The sequence below is a fragment of the Monodon monoceros genome, unplaced genomic scaffold, assembly GCF_005190385.1.
Source record: "Monodon monoceros isolate NGI ecotype Baffin Bay Population unplaced genomic scaffold, NGI_Narwhal_1 Super_Scaffold_21, whole genome shotgun sequence".
Taxonomy (NCBI): Eukaryota; Metazoa; Chordata; class Mammalia; order Artiodactyla; family Monodontidae; genus Monodon; species Monodon monoceros.
In genome coordinates, this window is record NW_021703778.1 from 138,365,629 (window position 1) to 138,379,153 (window position 13,525).

At 36.0% G+C, this 13,525-nt stretch overlaps 1 protein-coding gene and 1 pseudogene across 3 annotated transcripts in view; one reads left to right on the top strand and one right to left on the bottom strand.

Annotated features, from left to right (window-relative positions):
• The window catches only part of FUT8 (fucosyltransferase 8), a 317,460-nt gene that overhangs the window by 42,289 nt on the left and 261,646 nt on the right, over nt 1–13,525 (top strand). The window lies entirely within an intron of this gene.
• Nucleotides 8,430–9,708, bottom strand: LOC114904511 (annotated as a pseudogene).

Genomic DNA, 13,525 nt, shown 5'->3' on the forward strand with positions numbered 1-13,525 from the left:
TATGAAACTAGAGATCAGTTATGATAGGAAAACTGGAAAATTCACAGATATGTGGAGATTAAACAACATGCTACTGAACAACCAATGGGTCAAAGAAGAAATCAAAAGGGAAATAAAATGTTACCTTGAGACAAATGAAAATGGAAATACAGCATACCAAAACTTATGAGATGCAGCAAAAGCAGTTCTGAGAGGGAAGTTCATAGCAATAAATGCGCATACTAAGCAAAAGAAAGAACTCAAATAACTTAATACCTCAAGGAACTAGAAAAAGAACAAACTAAACCCAAAGTTAGTAGAAACAAAGGAAATAACAAAGATCAGAGCAGAACAATGAAATAGTGCTAAAAAGACAATAGAAAGGATCAGTGAAACTAAGAGCTGTTTTTTGTTTGTTTGTTTGTTTAAAAGATAAGCAAGGGCTTCCCTGGTGGCGCAGTGGTTGAGAGTCCACCTGCCGATGTAGGGGACACGGGTTCGTGTCCTGGTCTGGGAAGATCCCACATGCCGCGGAGCGGCTAGGCCCGTGAGCCATGGCCGCTGAGCCTGCACGTCCGGAGCCTGTGCTCCGCAACAGGAGAGGCCACAACAGTGAGAGGCCTGTGTACCGCCAAAAAAAAAAAAAAGATAAGTAAAACAGGCAAACCTTTAGCCAGACTCACCAAGAAAAAAAGAGAGAGGACTCAAATAAATAAAATCAGAATTGAAAGAGGAGATGTTACAATTGATGCCAAAGAAATACAGAGGATTGTAAGAGACTACTATGAAGAATTATTGAATATATACCAACAAGTTGGACAGTCTGTAAGAAATGAATAAATTTCCAGAAACACACAGCTTACCAAGACTGAATCAAGAAAAAATAGAAAATCTGAACAGACTGATTACTAGTAAGAAGACTGAATCAGTAATCAAAAACCTTCCAACAAATAAAACTTCAGGACCAGGTGGGCTTCACTGGTGAATTCTACCAAACATTTACAGAAGAATTAATATCAGTCCTTCTCAAACTCTTCCCAAAAAATAGTAGAGGAGGGAACACTCCCAAACTCATTTTATGAGGCCAGCATTACCCTGATACTAAAGTCAGACCAGCACACTACGAGTAAAGGAAACTACAGGCCAATATCCCTGATGAACATAGATGCAAAAATCCTCAACAAAATATTAACAAGCTTAATTCAGCAACACATTAAAAGGATCATGCATCATGATCAAGTGGGATTTATCCCTGGGATGCAAGTATGGTTCAGAAAACACAAATCAATAAATATGATATACCAAATTAATAGATTGAAGTATAAAAGTCATGTTCATCTCAATAGATACAGAAAAAGCATTTGACAAAATATCATTTCATGATAAAACCTCTCAACAAATTGGGTATAGAAGGAACATACCTCAACTTATGAAATGGGAGAAAATAATTACAAGTCATATATCTGATAAAGGGTTAAGATCCAAAAAATATAAGGAACTCATACAACTCAGTAGTAAAAAAAAAAAAAAAGAAAAATCTGATTACAAAATGGACAGAGAACTGAATAGACATTTTTCCATAGAAGACATACTAATGGCCAACAGGTATATGAAAAGGTTTTTGAGATCACTAATCATCAGGGAATTGAAAATCAAAACCACAATGAGATATCACCTCACACCTGTTAGAATAGTTGTTAACAAAAAGATAAGAGATGACAAGTGTTGGCAAGGCTCTGTAGAAAAGGGAACCCTTGTGAACCGTTGGTGGGAATGTCAGTTGGTAGAGCCACCATGGAAGAGAGTATGGAGGTTCCTTAAAAAATTAAGAATAGAACTGCCATATGATCCAGCAGTCCTACTTCTGGGTATATATTCAAGGGAAATGAAAACACAATCTTGATGACATATCTGCATACCCATGTTTACACACACAGTGGGATATTATTAAGCCATGAGAAAGAAGGAAATCCTGTCATTTTAACAGCATTGATGAACTGTGAGGGTATTATGCTATATGAAATAAGTCTGACAAAGACCAATACTGTATGATATCACTTATAAATGGACTTTAATAAAGCTGAATTCATAGAAACAGAGTGGAGTGGTGTTTACCAGGGGTGGGGGATGGCAGAAATGGGGAGATGTTGGCCGAAGGATATAGACTTCCACTTAATAAGATGAAAAAGTTCTAGGTATCTAAAAAAGTTTCTATTGATCTATGCTTGGGTGCACTGACTCTTTTCTATGTTATTTCCAATCTGTTCTTGTTCTAGATACTCTTACTATTCTAGAATTTCCATTTGGTTCTTCTTTATGGTTTACATTTCCTTGTGGGCATATTTTCCTTTATTGCTGAGCATAATTATAATAGCTCTTTTAAAATCCTTGTTTTAAAGGATTTAAATCACCAACATCTGATTCCACAAGCTTGTTATTTATTGTTTTGTTGTTGTTTCTTTGTTTGGTCTCGTTTTCTTGGCCTTTATGTCAAATGATTTTGGATTATAATCTTTATGTTTGATTGTTATGGATTCTGTTATAGTCTTCCATAAAAGGGCTGATATCTTTGTTTCAGCAGGCAGTTAATTTTGTTGTACTCATACTTCAAACTCTGTGTCTTAGGAGACAGTTCAACTGTCAGGTTTTTGTTTTTGTTTTTGTTTTTAATCATTAGCTGGTGTGTATCCTCCATATATGCAGTTAATTGGTCAGCTAGTTGGTCTGCCAAAGATTTGGGCAGAGGTAAACATAGGGTTTACGACTTCCCCTGTCTGATCCTCTTCTTTCTGGAATTTCTCCCTCACTTTCCGGTGTTGGTGGTTGCTTTGAAAGCTTCCTCTGGCACTCCAGGAAAAAACTGCACATAAAAACTGTGGTTCTCTGTTGGAATTTTAGTTTGTGCAACCACTGATTGTGGCCTGCCCTCCAGCTATACACAGTATATTTAGAAACTTACTCCTGCCATTTTTTTTTTTCCAAGTATATATGCCCTCCAGAATCTGTCTGCTTTTGTTTATTTTCCTGTGCCTTCAGAGGTTGGTGGTGTTTTTTGTCAAGTTTTATAATTGTTGTCTGGAGGAGGATTGGTCTGGATAAGCTGCTTCTACCATACTGGACATGGAACTTACCCACTCGCCCATTTTTAAAAGAATGCATAGTCTCATTGATTTTAATTTATTTAATATTTTACAGTCATTTAAGGTAACTTCTTTTTTGATGTTCAGATTTGGCCACTGGGAGCCCCTTCAACCTTACTTTTGTGGGTTTTTTTTTTGTGTGTGTGTATGGGTGTGTGTTCTCTGTGTCTTTCTGATGGGCCTTTATTCATCTTTGAATTCTTTCTGTCAAGCATACAATGATGTCCCAGGCTCACTTTATATATTCCCTGCTTCAGATATGAGAATAAGATTTAGATACTATTATCTGGGTTCTAAGTTCATTTTTCAGGGGCATCATTTATTCCAAGACTTCTTAGAAATGTAAAATTACTGTGGCTACTAGAAAACTTAAATTACACATTATTTTTCAATTTTAAAATTTAGTTTTGTTGATTTATTTTTTGTTAATTTTTATTGGAGTATAGTTGCTTAACAGTGTTGTGTTCGTTTCTGCTGTACAGCAAATTGAATCAGTTATACATATATATATATCCACTCTCTTAGATTCCCTTTCCATTAAAAAAAAAAAATAGTGACAATATCAGATGTTTACCAGAATACAGAGAAACTGGATCACTTATACATTGCTGGTGGGATTGAAAACGATATTGCCATTCTGGAAAACAGTTTGGCAGCTTTGTAAAATAATAATAATAATAATTAGTAAAACATGCAGTTAATTACATGACCCAGCAGTTGCACTCCTGGGCATTTATCTCAGAGAAATAAAGATTTAAGTCCACACAAAAACTTGTAAAACAAAACAAAAAAAAAAGAAAAGAAAACTTAAATTACACATTAAAAAATTAAAAATAAAGTTTCAGTTAATTATAGATCCAAATATTATCACATGTATTAAAATACTACCATGTCAGTACTTGAGTATTATCATTGATATGTAATCAACATAACAACTATTAATGAGATACTTAAATTCTTTTGTTTGTACCAAGTCTTCAAAATCTTGTGTGTGTTTTACCCTTAACAGCATATCTGGATTTGGACTGGCCACAATTCAAGCATGCAGTAGTGCTCAGTAGCCACATATTTTCTTACAGATTGTTTTTTGCCTTTACTTATAGTTTTTGGCAGTTTTGGCCATCTGTATTTCAAAAATCAGTTTTTATTGTTGAATGTGTCAGTTAAAAATTGTACCTTTTGCCTTTGGATTTTCAGTCACTGCTAGACTTCCCTCATTACAGGATATAGTTGGAATCATTTGTGTTTTCTTCTAGGACATTCATAGTTTTAATTTTTGTGTTTTACTTCCTGATCCATTTGGGATTTTATGTATTCTGCAGTTTTTGTTTTTCATTTCATTCAAAAGTTATTTAATAGAATATTTTTTAACTTGCAGGAGGAAGGGCTTTTTGTTGTTGTTCATGTGTAGTTGTATTGTGATCAGAGAACATAGTTTGTGTTATTTCTACTCTGTTAAACTTATTGAGATTTTCTTTATGACCTTTCATATGATCAGTTTTTATGAATAGTCCATGTCCACTTAAATAGAGATTGTTTTCTCTATCAGAGTACAAAGTTAAGTATAGTAAGTTCAATATAATATAATCTACCTTATTGATTACATAGCTTATGTCTTCTATAGCTTTACTTATTATTATTCTGTTTCTGTTAATTTCTTCATCTATCTAATGTAGATTTTTGTTTTACAAAGTTTATGACTGTGCTCTTTGGTGCATAGATATTCGTAACTGATTTATCTTCCTCATTGTCAATTTGTACTTTAGCATTGAAAAAAAAAACCCTACTTTGTCATGTTAGGTGCTTTTTTGGGCCTAAATTCTACCTTGTCAGTTATTAAGATCATAACCTCTGCTTTCTTTTTTGTTGTATTTGCCTGTTACACCTGTTCTCATATCTTTTTCCTTTTAATGTTTCTTAATTACTTTGTTTTAGGTGCTCCTTGTATATAGTGTACAGTTGGGTTTTGGGTCATGAGCTGATCAAAAATCTTTTTCCTTTTAGTAGAGCAGTTAAGCTCTTTGCATTTACTATTGACACTGATATCTTGAGCTTAGCTGTGACAATTATTTATTATATTTGCTGTTTGTATTCTGTTTGCTATGTGTCTTTTACTATGTTTTATATTTCCATTGCTCTTTTGAAGAATTTTGCTTTGAAAAACTTTTTTGATATTGAGTATGTTTATCCTACTAAAGCATGGGATTTCATTAATAGTAATATATTAATATTGTTTCCTTAATTGTGGCAAATGTACCAGAGTAATGCAAGATGTTAACAATAGGGTAATGCAAGATGTTAACAATAGGGGAATCTGGGTATATGGTATGTGGAAACACTGTATTATCATTGCAACTTTTCTGTAATGTAAAACTATGCTAAAATTAAAAAAAAAACTTTTAGTGTAGTGGTGCTGAACATGTCCTGGGTTGGTTTTGTAAAGTGAATTTTATGTGAGTTTATTGCTGAACTTGGTGAATATAAGCTGTTTTTGTCAGTTTCCAGTAACTCTGGGAGGTGTAATCATATATTTGATGGTAAAGAGTTGTAGGAAAATATCTTTGTTTTATAATAATGAAACAAAAAGAAGTTTTTGTACTGGAGAGAAATTTTTTTTAGCAAAAGAGTAAAGAAAAATTTGCTTCTAGAACTGGTTACTCAAATCATATCTTGTGTGGATGAATTATTTAGAATGTTGTTGGGGAAGAGGGCATGTTTCGTAGTTAACAGTTGAGTTCTGAATTGAAATATAAGCTGAAGAATTTTAACGGCACCTAGAAGGTGTAGTTCAGGCTTTCAGTCCCAGAATTTTAGAGCTGGAAGAGACCTTTACAATTTATTCCAATTCTTTCATTAATAGAAGAATAACTAGAAGTCTAGGAAAGTGATATGTTATATCCAAAATCATGTAGTAAATTAATATGAAGAGCTGGGACTAGAACCTAAGCCTCTTCATTTCTGTTTCAGGATTCTTTCTTCAGTGCCAGAATGTGTTCTTAAAAGTCACGATTATCCAGATACTGGGATCTTCATATCCTGCTTAGGGTGCAGCTGTGGCAATGTTACATGTTTATACTGGCATTTAAAAAATGGCACCGAAACACAAGTCATTTACTCAATATCCCAGAGGTAACGTTAGGTCATAAGACTGGCTTATTGATTTTTACCTCTATATCTAATCCAGTAAGGGAAGGGCTAGCTAGAAGATTATAGTTAAATAGGCCAATTGTTATGAATTATAGTTGGGGAGCTAGAACAGGACCTGGCGCTGGAAACCATAAAATGCCAGAAGATTTTTGGGCTGTAGTGATGTGGATGATGTCAGAGTGATGAGAGCTACCATGACTAAGTGGACTCTAGAACCTATAGAATGGAGGACAGAGTAAAGGAGGTTGTGGAGCCACCATCAGACTTGCTCGTCGAATGCCATTTGCTCTGTTCTCATTCCCTAGAACATTCCACTACTTGCCAGGTAGGATTTAGAATAATCATCGATAATGAAATTAAATTCATCTGATATCTGCAAAACACTTTTATTTTGCAAAGTACTCTCACAAATATACTCTTTGATCCTTGCAGTATCCTTGTGAGATGGGTAGAAGGGATATTGGTGAGCAGAAAATGTTAAATACTAATGTGTGTCAAAGCAGCGTGCTAGAAACCACTAAGATATGAAGATGAATAGACATAGTCTTGGCTCTCATGGTGTGCACAGTCTTGTGGGGGACGGGGTGGGGAAAATAGCCAAGTATAATGTAAATCAAGTTGAAAAAGATTTAGAAAGTTAAGTTATTTCCCATGGGAATTTAAAAGGCGTGATGGTGTTATAAACGATGGAAATTGTAGTACTTTGCCTTCTGATTTCAGACTAACTGAAAGGATTATAACTATGAAAGGATATTGACTGTAATACATACAGATATAATTTTCTTTTCTAATTTTTAAGAAATCATATTTTTATTTTAGGTGATTCTACAAAGCTTATCTGAACAAATTTATGGACTAAGGATGACAGAAGTCACTTAAATTTCTGTTTCAATGATTTTTGGCATATAGGGCTGGCTGGAGGAAGAGGAAGAAAAAAAGGGAATTGACATTATAATGTCAAACAGAACTTACAAATTTACCTAGGCCAAAATATGAATAAAAATTTAACTGGGCCCTGTTAACTGGTAAGAAGATCGATAGAGTAAAGTTGATGCACTACTAGTTTATGCTGTCAAGGTAGACAGCTTCAGAATAGGAGAGGGAGTAGTGAGGACTTCTAGTTCCTAACTTGGTTTTTTATTTTGCTTCAAAGTAATGTTACGTTTCAGGATCATTATAGTAAATATTTGCTTACCAATAAATATGAGTTTAACAGTTTTAGAATAATGAATTCATTTTTATTGAAAAAGTGGACAAAACAGGCTTTTCAGTTTTTTGTTTATTTTTCAAATTCATATTGGTTATCAGGTTTTTTTTCTCTTTTCCTTTTTATTCTCAAACTGATTGTTAATGAGAAAAAACATGGAGCAATTAACAACGACACTTGAATCTTTAGCCTTCTCTTTCCAACTCAAGCACTGAAATATGACACTCCTTTCATAATATTCTTTCTGGCCATCACATTCTCTCTTTTCTTTTTGGCTTTAGAGTCCTTTCCAAAAGGAAATATGCTGCCTGGCATTCTATATTATTCCTAATTTCCAGGTGGAAAAATGAGACCAATGAAGTGACACCTAAATACAATGGGGATTATAGTGTTAAAAATAAGACAATAAGTCAGATCTTCTTGCTTTCATTCTTCTCTATTTTACCACGACAAAATACTTATCAAAGTCCAAGAGATTACTGATATGCAATAATGACCAATGACTTCACATTAATGGAGCTATTCATAAACTCATCAGAGAAGTAATTGGAAAAAATTTAAATATAAAGAGTGATTTTCACTATTCTGTTTATATAGTATTGAAACAACCGTAACATTCAAACACCTAGGAAGTGCAAAACTCTAAGTAATATTAAATAATAATTGATATTAACTCTGAAATACTGCAACATCTTGAAGTATCTTGTGAATGACCAAAAACAGATGAAATTTTGTTTGGTATAGCTTCAGTTGTTTTCCACAGAACTATATATTAAAAAAACTGGTAATCCATGTAAGATATACACAAAACCCTGAACTGACTAGATTGTTCAATGAAAAATACTCCACACTGCTTTGTTGTTATGGACAAATGAGCTTATAATTCAATGAAACCCTTTTAAGAAGTTCTAGTCTACGGAATGACATCTTCAAATTGTTTGATCCTATTAGTTTTATTAACAGAAACCTCCCATTCCTTCATAAGATGTTTATTAATTCCTCTGAATATCATCTTTAAAAGGGCTGACTTGACTGTTGTCAAAATAAATCACAGGTCAAGTGCAACCCTCCAGTCTCCAGTCTTTGGGCTCTTCCATGAGTTTCAGTTCCGTGTAAGCCACACAGTGACCTTCCCATGAGTTTTCTGTTGGAGATTTCACAGTCCTAACTTTAACATTTTCCAGAAAGTATCCTTCCCTTCTCTAGGCTTTGGGTAGAATGTCAAATTAATAATGGCATGTGGTGTTCCTTAGCATAACCTGCCAAAATGTGATAATTTCCTTAGAAGAAAAGCCATGGGCTGCAATCACACATCTGAGATGACAGACATCCAGATGAATCCTATATAAAAAGAAAAGGTTGGTGTCTTCCGGAATATGAATGTACACCTTTAATAAATTCAAACAGATCCCAACATAAACATCTTCAAACTTGACGGGTTTTACGTGACTCATCATTTCATAGATTCTTGGCACCAAATCTCTGGACATGATACTTATTAACCCAACCCACTGCAATAGGGAGGAAACACCTTGAAGGGATACTCCTGGTATGAAATATGGGTTTTTTTGGGTAAAATCCTCTATAGGAATAATTATCAATTAGAGGATAACCTGTGAAAAACTTCTCTGAGTGGTTTAAATTTAAAAGATACTTCACCAAATTGCCAGTATTGATGAAGACATCAGTGTCTGTCTTCATGATGTACCTGGCATTGGGGCAAAACTCAGTTACCCACCTAAATGCCATAATCGTTTTCAAGGTCAGGTTATTGTATGTGTCTATAAAAAATCTTGTCATATTATGTCACCATAAAGGAGGTGTTCATCCTCTAAGGGTAATGCTAACAATTTGTCTTCCCTTTCAGCCTGTTGGCCTAGTAAGAAAAATGTAAGAACCTCATATCCCCACCAAGATTCTTTTCACCGCAAGTAGCTCTAATGGTCTGTCTGGATTTCACATCTGAGGGTTGTGAGGTCACCAGGATAACAAGAAATGGGTTTTGATGAGAGCAGTTCTAATGCTCTTGAAGTGTGAAGTGGACGTCTTTTTGTAAATGGGCTCATACTCGTAGAAGTACATCCAGTTCACTCGTTCTGTCACATTGCAGTGGAGGCAGACTGAGGTACCACATCACCAGGAAACTCAGGAATGACAGCAGCAGGAGGCTCCATTTGGGGGATCGCAGTGACATCCTACTCGGAAGGGCGGGGTGCTCAGGAGGGCCGGGGCCATCCATTCACAGCCCCTCAGGAGCACGCGAGCCTCAGGTTCTAGCTGCTAAACACTGTACAACCTTTTGGGGACTCCATTTAATCTCAGCCATCCATGACCTTGATTTATTCCTTCTGAGTGAAAGACCTTCAGTTTCACCAACTGAACATTCAGTAGTAAGTAGTAGTCAAAAATAATGCTTGAAATTTCTATTGAAAAACAGAGACTCTCAGATTGGTTTAAAATTCTGCCATATACTGCTTATAAGACACATGCCTGTAGAATTTCTTATGAGACTAAAGCACTAGCTGAAGTTTTCTGTTTTCGTATTCCATGCTTTAATTAAAAGATTTGCCGTGAACTACTCTAAGTGGCCTGGAGAAAGCTAAAACCCAAAGCTGTTCCCAGTTGAAGACTGCAAACTCAAATCTTCCTTACCTCTGGTGGGGTAGCTGATCATCACAGAGGCCCTGGCCCCTGGGCCCATATTTTCTTAATATCACCTACTTTAGTGATGTCTATTTGCCCATTTACAAAGTATGCTAAAAGGAGCAACTTTCCTTGTTATAACAGATTCATTAGCATATTAATTAATGCTACAGGGAAAGGAGAGGGAAAGAGTGGTACAACATAGTCAGTATTTTCTTCTCCTTTGGGGCTTATTTCTACCTCTGTGTGTTTTCCCTCTTAATGTTGATCCATAGCTAAAAGACGTTGAGGTCCTATCTTACTGCTTTTCAAATCTAAACCATACTATAAGCCATACTATAGAGAGGTTGACAAATTTCTAGTAGTAAAATTATTCCTAGCAAACAGCCTCCTGTAGGCTGTCCCTACTCCTACCCTTACCCACTTCAGTCTGGTAGTCTCATCTATACAGCATTACCTCCTTGTTTGAAGTCTAGCCTAGAATGGTCTTGAGATCATCAGTGTTATAAGGCTCTGCATTGCCTGAGTTATACTTAGATTTTTAATTTAAATGTGTTCACAGCTTCACTACCTATGGGTAAATAGCTTTTTATATAAACATGCAGAACCTCTCTTCTCTTTTTCTTAAAAGTGACCAGTTTCATCCCTGACAATTTCTTTTGTCATCTGTTAAACATGATTTTCCCACAAATTTACTTTTTTGTTCATTTCATATGTGATGATTTTTTTGTGTGTGTAGTTTCCTTTTTTAGACCAGGACAGTTGTGTTTCTTTGACGATAAGAATCAACGGGCCATGTGCTGTTTTTTCTTTTCCTCCTCAGAGTATGTTCAGTTTAGCTCACAGTCTTTTTCCTTCCTATATGGATAAAAATGACTGACTGTTCAGCAGCAGAGATTGAAAATAAAACCTGTAATTCCTAACCTTTTTTTTTTTTTTTTTTTTACAGTTCTTTCTTTAAACATCTTCTAAAGGATTTTTCTTTCTTTACATTTTCCTTTACCTGTCATGGGGAGAGTAAGATGTTCATTTGGTTCTACTGTATTTCTCCTGAAGACTTATTTGTTTTGCTTCTCTTCCTTTAGTCTCTTCACCTTTGATTAGTCTACAGCAGATCTTGTAACATTTGACCTGAATTCCAATGCCACTGATAAGCACATATAGCATTTCCTCTTCTTCTTCTTCTTATTTTTTTTGCAGTACGCGGGCCTCTCACTGTTGTGGCCTCTCCCATTGCGGAGCACAGCCTCCGGACGCGCAGGCTCAGCGGCCATGGCTCACGGGCCCAGCTGCCCTGCGGCATGTGGGATCTTCCCGGACCGGGGCACGAACCCGTGTCCCCTGCGTCAGCAGGCGGACTCTCAACCACTGCGCCACCAGGGAAGCCCCACCATTTCCTCTTAAATGAATAATTTTCTCCATACATTTGATTTGAGCGTATATGAAATCATATGCTGCATCCTTGGTTATATATTCCCATGTACATTTCTTTCAGAGAAATCTTTCCCCAAATTAGTTTTTCCTTGTGTTGACTTTTTATTTCTGATTACTGAATGCCGTTTATTCTTTACATTCAGCTGGTATTGCCTATTTCACTTTCATGGTTACTGTTCTTTTCTACCACATAGTATGCATTTATTATATGGTTCAGGATAACTTACTAACATGTGAGTGTTGTTAACCGAATACATCTAATTTTTGGAAAATTTTAGCTTTCAGTGCTATTACAAAGTTGGTTTAACTCATAGTCTCCCTTTAAAATATTTAAGATAGTGCTTCCAGCCAAGTTGGACTAACGGATTGGTATCGTTTTACTTGAAACAGCTAACTAGACAAAAAACATGAAACAACAGTTCTTAAGGCATTTGCCATCAGGCAATAAAAGACATCGATCCCTGAGAGACAGGAAACAGATTAGATGAGACCTATGCTTGCTCTGCCTGGAGAGTGTTTCTAGGTATGGGCTAGGGCAGTAGAATCCCAGAGGAGCCTAGAGATCTCCCTGAAATGAGGAGATGGTGCTGGGAGCCTAAGGAGCCAAGGCAGCTAGAGTTCAGAGAGCAGAGTACCAGAGAGGAGAGAGCTGCAAGAGAATTTTGCACATCTGCAGAAGTCCCTTCCAAGAATTCAGTTGAGTACTGATCAGTACAGACCTGTGAGGAAACTGCTTGAGGTCAAGGAAGAACCACGCAAAAGGAATTGAGGGAACAATAAAGAGCTCACACAATGTCAGGAATAGAGCCTGAATCCATCAGACAGAGTGGAAAATATAATTCACTGAGTGTCAGGTAGAGCATCTCTAACATTCTAGTTTTCATTTCTAGATGTTCGATTTGGGTCCTTTTTCTATGTTTTGACTTAAATTACACTCAGTCTTTAGCTTCTAGAGCATATGGAACACATTTATAATAACTTTAAATCCTAGTTTCCTAGTTCTACTGTCATTTCTGGGTTGGTTTTGATTGATATTTCTCCTCATTTGGCTCTACTTTCTTGCCTCCCCGCCCCTCCCCTCCACCAAAACCTGCTTGGCAAATTAGCTAATGCTTGTCAGGCATGGAAAAGAAGACATTGTAAAATTTACCTTGTTGGGTACTGGATATTTTTGTATTCCTGTAAATATTCTTGAAGTTTTTTCTGGAATGTATTTAAGTTACTTGGGAAGTATTTAATCCTTTAAGGTATTCCTTACTGGGACCATTTAATGTAATTTTGCTGTATTCCTGAGGCAGAACCTTTATGAATACTTTACCTGATGCCCTGTGAATTATGAGGTTTTCCATTTAGCTAACCATCTGGTTACAGATGTTAAGTTGAAGATCAGGTTGTTCCTTCAGGGTTCGTTTTTAAGCTCTGCTGGTATCGTTATAGATTAATCTTTATTTTGGGACTAATTTAGCCCTGCTGAGGTCTCTACTTATTGTCCAGAGTATACAAGGTCTCTCTTCTCTGGTTAGTTGCAACTCAAATGTCCCTAGCTCTGTATGAACCTTGAATTGTTCATTTTTTAAGCTCCTCAGCAGATTTTTTTTCCCTCTTGCATTATGGAATTTCCTCCAAATATGTGCAAATTAGTATTAAGTCAAAGACTCAAGAGAAGATGTGTGGAGCTTTTTTTCTGCATTACTCCCTCCTCTCTGGTACATTATTCCAGTAATTCCTGCCACCTATACTTTCTGAACTCTGATCTTTGTCTTTTCACGTTAGTGACACTGCTGTGCTTTGCTTTGAATCTCCCTGCCTGCCGTAGTGTCTATAACATGTCTCTTAGCAGAAAGTCAAGGTGCATGTAGGCTTATCTAGCTTGTTTCTTTCTCTCAGAGAATGCAGATCTACACTAATTGTTTTCCATTGTCTGGAGACTGTTGCGTCCTATATGTTGTCTAGTTTTGCAGTTGTTTACTGTTTG